The 5917-nt window shown below is 57.4% G+C and overlaps 1 long non-coding RNA gene across 1 annotated transcript; it reads left to right on the top strand.

Annotated features, from left to right (window-relative positions):
- The first annotated feature begins 1353 nt into the window (after window positions 1-1353).
- Window positions 1354-4408, top strand: LOC126637612 (uncharacterized). The gene is made up of 3 exons (XR_007628383.1): window positions 1354-1501; window positions 2812-2875; window positions 4291-4408. It is a non-coding gene; the product is annotated as an uncharacterized LOC126637612 (long non-coding RNA).
- Window positions 4409-5917: the final 1509 nt, after the last annotated feature.

Raw genomic sequence — 5917 nt, forward strand, 5'->3', positions numbered from 1 at the left:
GTGGGTTTGGGGGAGTTTGGGGTTGATTTTGGGGTCTTTTGGGGTATTTTGGGGTGGGTTTTGGGGTCTCTGAGGTTTTAGGGTCCCTTTTAGGGTTCATTGGCTACGCCCCTGCCCTGTGGGGGTTGGTGGAACAGGGGGGGTTTGGGGGATCTCAGGGTGGATTTGGGGGATATTTTGGGGTATTTTGGGGTGGTTTTGGGGTCTCTGAGGTTTTGGGGTCCCTTTTAGGGTTTATTGGCTACGCCCCCGCCCTGTGGGGGTTGGTGGAACGGGGGGGGTTTGGGGTATTTTGGGGTTGATTTTGGGGTATTTTGGGATGGATTTGAATGGATTTGGGGTCTCTGAGGTTTTGGGGTCCTCTTTTAGGGTTTATTGGCTACGCCCCCCTGTGGGGTTGGTGGAACGGGGGGGGTTGGGGTGGATTTGGGGTATTTTGGGGTATTTTGGTGCTGATTTTGGGGTCTTTTGGGGTGGTTTGAGTTGGGTTTTGGGGTCTCTGAGGTTTTGGGGTCCCCTTTTAGGGTTCATTGGCTACTCCCCCTCCCTGTGGGGTCTGGTGGAACAGGGGGGGGTTGGGGTGGATTTGGGGGAGTTTGGGGTTGATTTTGGGGTATTTTGGGGCTGATTTTGGGGTATTTTGGGGTAGATTTAAGTGGATTTGGGGTCTCTGAGGTTTTGGGGTCCCATATAGGATTTATTGGCTACGGCCCTGCCCTGTGGGGGTTGGTGGAACAGGGGTTGATTTTGGGGTATTTTGGGGTTGATTTTGGGGGATTTTGGGGTAGATTTGAGTGGTTTTGGGGTCTCTGAGGTTTTGGGGTCCCTTTTAGGGTTCATTGGCTACGCCCCCGCCCTGTGGGGGTTGGTGGAATGGGGGGGTTTGGGGGTTCCCAGGGGGATCTCAGGGGTATTTTGGGGTGGTTTTGGGGTCTCTGAGTTTCTGGGGTGCCCTGTAGGGTTTATTGGCTACGCCTCCCGTGGGGGTTGGTGGAATAGGGGGTTTGGGGTGGATTTGGGGGAGTTTGGGGTTGATTTTGGGGAATTTTGGGGTAGATTTGAGTGGTTTTGGGGTCTCTGAGATTTTGGGGTCCCTTTTAGGGTTCATTGGCTACACCCCCGCCCTGTGGGGGTTGGTGGAACGGGGGTGGGTTTGGGGTTGATTTTGGGGTATTTTGGGGTGGGTTTTGGGGTCTCTGAGGTTTTGGGGTCCCTTTTAGGGTTCATTGGCTACGCCCCCGCCCTGTGGGGGTTGGTGGAACGGGGGGGGTTGGGGTGGATTTGAGGTATTTTGGGGTATTTTGGTGCTGATTTTGGGGTCTTTTGGGGTATTTTGGGGGATATTTAGGCAGGTTTTGGGGTCTCTGAGTTTCTGGGGTGCTCTGTAGGGTTTATTGGTTATGCCCCCGCCCTGTGGGGTCTGGTGGAACGGTGGCACTTTCGGGACGACGACGACGATCAATTGTTCTACACCCACCTGTACCTGGACCCCCAGATCAGGGTGGGTGAGCCCCCCCAAAATCCCCCAGAAAACCCCCAGGGACCCCAAAACCCTCCTGAGACCCCGAGATCAGGGTGGGTGAGACCCCCAAAACCCCCCAAAACCCTCCTGGGACCCCCCAGATCAGGGTGGGTGAGACCCCAAAATCCACCCCCAAAAACCCCCAGGGACCCCCAAAACCCTCCTGGGACCCCCAGATCAGGGTGGGTAAGACCCCCAAAAAACCCTCCCAGGGACCCCCCCAAAACTCTCCTGGGACCCCCAGATCAGGGTGGGTGGGACCCCCAAAATCCCCCCCAAAAAAACCCCCAGGGACCCCAAAAGCCCCCAGGGACCCCCAAAACCTTCCTGGGACCCCCAGATCAGGGTGGGTGAGACCCCAAAATCCCCCAAAATCCCCCAGGGACCTCCAAAACCCCCAGGAACCCCCAGATCAGGGTGGGTGAGACCCCCAAAATCCACCCCAAAACCATCCCAGGGACACCCCCAAAAACCTCCCTGGGACCCCCAGATCAGGGTGGGTGAGACCTCCCCAAAAAACCCCCAGGGACACCCCCAAACCCTCCTGGAACCCCCAGATCAGGGTGGGTGAGACCCCAAAATCCCCAGAAACCCCCAGGGACCCCACCTCCCCAGGGATCCCCAGATCAGGGTGGATGAGACCCCCAAAATCCACCCCCAAAAACCCCCCCCAGTGGACCCCCAAAAACCCCCAGGAAGCCTCCCAGATCAGGGTGGGTGAGAACCCCCAAAAAACCCCAGGGCCCCAAACCTCCTGGGACCCCAGATCAGGTGGGTGAGACCCCAAAATCCACCCCAAAAACCCCCAGGGACACCCCCAAAACCCTCCTGAGACCCCAGATCAGGGTGGGTGAGACCCCAAAATCCACCCCAAAGCCCCAAGAACCCCAAAACCTCCCGGGACCCCAAATCAGTGGTGAGACCCCAAAATCCCCCAAAATACCCCCAGAGACCCCCAAACCCCAGGGCTAAACCCCCCAGGGACCCCCAAAACCCCAGGGACCCCAAACCCCCAGGGACCCCCAAAATCCCCAGGGACCCCCAACCCCCAGGGACCCCCAAGCCCCCAGGGACCCCCAAACCCTCAGGGACCCCCCAAAACCCCCCAGGGACCCCCAAACCCTTTTCTCCACCCTAGACCCACCCATGACCCCCAATTTATCAGGGGACCTCCAAACCCCTTTTTCCCCAGGGACCCCAAACCTCCTTTTCCTTCTTTTCCTCCCAAAACTCTCCAGGCCCCCAATTTTCTCAGGGACCCCCAAATCCCCCTTTTTGTTCCTCCCCAGGACGAGCTGGGCCTGGCCCTGGATCACCATTCCCAAATTTTCCAGAACCTCAACGGGGCCCTGGGTGGGTCTGGGGGTCTTGGGAGGTTTGAGGGGTTTGGAAGGGATTTGGGGGTCCTGGAAGGGATTTGGGGGTCCCTGGGTGGGTTTGGGGGGTTGGAAGGATTTGGGGGTCCTGGAAGGATCTGGGTGGGTTTAGGGGGTTGGAAGGATTTGGGGGTCCTGGAAGGGATCTGGGTGGGTTGGGGGGTTTGGAAGGGATTTGGGGGTCCTGGAAGGGATCTGGGGGTTTGAGGGTTTGGGGGTCCTGGAAGGGATTTGGGGGTCCCGGGTGGGTTTTGAGGGGGTCCTGGGTGGGTTTGGGGGTCCTGGAAGGGATTTGGGGGGTCCTGAGTGGGTTTGGGGGTCCTGGGAGGGTTTGGGGGTCCTGGAAGGGATTTGGGGGTCCTGGAAGGGATTTGGGGGTCCTGGGTGGGTTTGGGGGTCCTGGAAGGGATCTGGGGGGTTGAGGTGTTTGGGGGATCCTGGAAGGGATTTGGGGGTCCTGGGTGGGTTTGGGGGTCCTGAGGGGTTTGGGGATCCTGGAAGGGATTTGGGGGTCCTGGAAAGGATTTGGGGGTCCTCAGTGGGTTTAGGGTGTCCTGGAAGGATCTGGAGGGATTTGAGGGGTTTGGGGGTCCTGGGTGAGTTTAGGGGGTCCTATGGGGGATTGGAGGGTTCTGGGTGGTTTGGAGGGGCTCCTGGAGGATTTGGGTGTTCAGGGGAGGATTTGGGGGTTTCTGGGGAGGTTTGGGGGTCCTGGAAGAGATTTGGGGATCCTGGAAGGGATTTGGGGGTCCTGGGTGGGTTTGGGGGTCCTGGGTGGATTTGGGGGGGGTTGAGGGGTTTGGGGGATCCTGGAAGGGATCTGGGGGTCCTGAGATGGGTTTTGGGGATCCTGGAAGGCATCTGGGGGGTTTGAGGGGTTTGGGGGTCCTGGAAGGGATTTGGGGGTCCTGGAAGGGGATTTGGGGGATCCTGGGTGGGTTTGGGGGTCCTGGAAGGGATTTGGGGGTCCTGGGTGGGTTTGGGGGGTCCTGGAAGGGATCTGGGGGGTCCTGGAAGGGATTTGGGGGGTCCTGGGTGGGTTTGGGGGTCTCCTGGAGGGATTTGGGTGTTCAGGGGAGGATTTGGGGGTTCCTGGGGAGGTTTGGGGGTCCTGGAAGGGATTTGGGGGTCCTGGAAGGGATTTGGGGGAGTCCTGGGGAGGGTTTGGGGGGTCCTGAGTGGGTTTGGGGGTCCTGGAAGGATCTGGGAGTCTTGAGTGGGTTTGAGGGGTCCTGGAAGGGATTTGGGGGTCCTGGGTGAGTTTAGGAGGGTCCTGTGGGGGGGATTGGAGGGTCCTGGGTGGGTTTGGGTGTTCAGGGGAGGATTTGGGGGTTCTTGGGGAGGTTTGGGGGTTTGGGGGGCTCTAAGCCCTTTTACCCCAAAAAACCCCAGATGAGGTCGTGATCAAATTCGAGCCGGGCGGGAACCGAGTGCGGAACGTGAGATACGAAACCCTGCCCGTGGTGATCCATGGGAATGGGCCCACAAAGGTACCCAAAACCCCCAGAATTCACCCCAAAATCACCCCAAAATCACCCCAAAATCACCCCCAAACCCTGCCCGTGGTGATCCATGGGAATGGGCCCACCAAGGTACCCAAAACCCCCCAAATTCACCCCAAATTCACCCCAAAAAGCCTCCTGGGGCTGATCCATAAAAATGGGCCCACCAAGGTACCCAAAACCTTCCAAATTCACCCCAAAACCACCCCAAAATCACCCCCAAACCCTGCCCGTGGTGATCCATGGAAATGGACCCACCAAGGTACCCAAAACCCCCAGAATTCACCCCAAAATCACCCTCAAACCCTGCCCGTGGTGATCCATGGGAATAGGCCCACCAAGGTACCCAAAACCCTGAGAATTCACCCCAAATTCACCCCAAAATCACCCCAAAACTCTTCCTGGGGCTGAGACATAAAAATGGACCCACCAAGGTACCCAAAACCCTCCAAATTCACCCCAAAATCACCCCCAAACCCTGCCCGTGGTGATCCATGGGAATGGACCCACCAAGGTACCCAAAACCCTGAGAATTCACCCCAAATTCACCCCAAAATCACCCCAAAACTCTTCCTGGGGCTGAGACATAAAAATGGACCCACCAAGGTACCCAAAACCCCCCAAATTCACCCCAAAATCACCCCAAAACCCTGCCTGTGGTGATCCATAAAAATGGACCCACCAAGGTACCCAAAACCCCCAGAATTCACCCCAAAATCACCCCAAAAAACCTCCTGGGGCTGATCCATAAAAATGGACCCACCAAGGTACCCAAAACCCCCCAAATTCACCCCAAAATCACCCCCAAACCCTGCCCGTGGTGATCCACGGGAATGGACCCACCAAGGTACCCAAAACCCCCAGAATTCACCCCAAAATCACCCCAAAAATCCTGCCCGTGGTGATCCATGGGAATGGACCCACCAAGGTACCCAAAACCCCCCAAATTCACCCCAAAACCACCCCAAAATCACCCCCAAACCCTGCCCGTGGTGATCCATGGAAATGGACCCACCAAGGTACCCAAAACCCTCCAAATTCACCCCAAAATTACCCCAAAAACCCTGCCCGTGGTGATCCACGGGAATGGACCCACCAAGGTACCCAAAACCCCCCAAATTCACCCCAAAACCCCACCAAAATCCACTCCAAACTCTTCTTGTGGTGAACCACAGGAATGGGCCCACCAAGGTACTCAAAACCCCCCAAATTCACCCCAAAACCCCCCAAAATCCCACGTGGGTTTGCTTCATGAAGCTTGGCCCACCAAGGTACCCAAACCCCCCCAAATTCACCCCAAAACCACCCCAAAATCACCCCCAAACCCTGCCCGTGGTGATCCACGGGAATGGACCCACCAAGGTACCCAAAACCCCCTAAAATCACCCCAAAATCACCCCCAAACCCTGCCCGTGGTGATCCATGGAAATGGGCCCACCAAGGTACCCAAAACCCCCCAAATTCACCCCAAAACCACCCCAAAAACCCTGCCCGTGGTGATTCATGGAAATGGACCC

This window comes from Myiozetetes cayanensis, unplaced genomic scaffold (assembly GCF_022539395.1).
Source record: "Myiozetetes cayanensis isolate MyiCay16 unplaced genomic scaffold, myiCay2020 scf1533, whole genome shotgun sequence".
In the NCBI taxonomy this organism is placed as follows: Eukaryota; Metazoa; Chordata; class Aves; order Passeriformes; family Tyrannidae; genus Myiozetetes; species Myiozetetes cayanensis.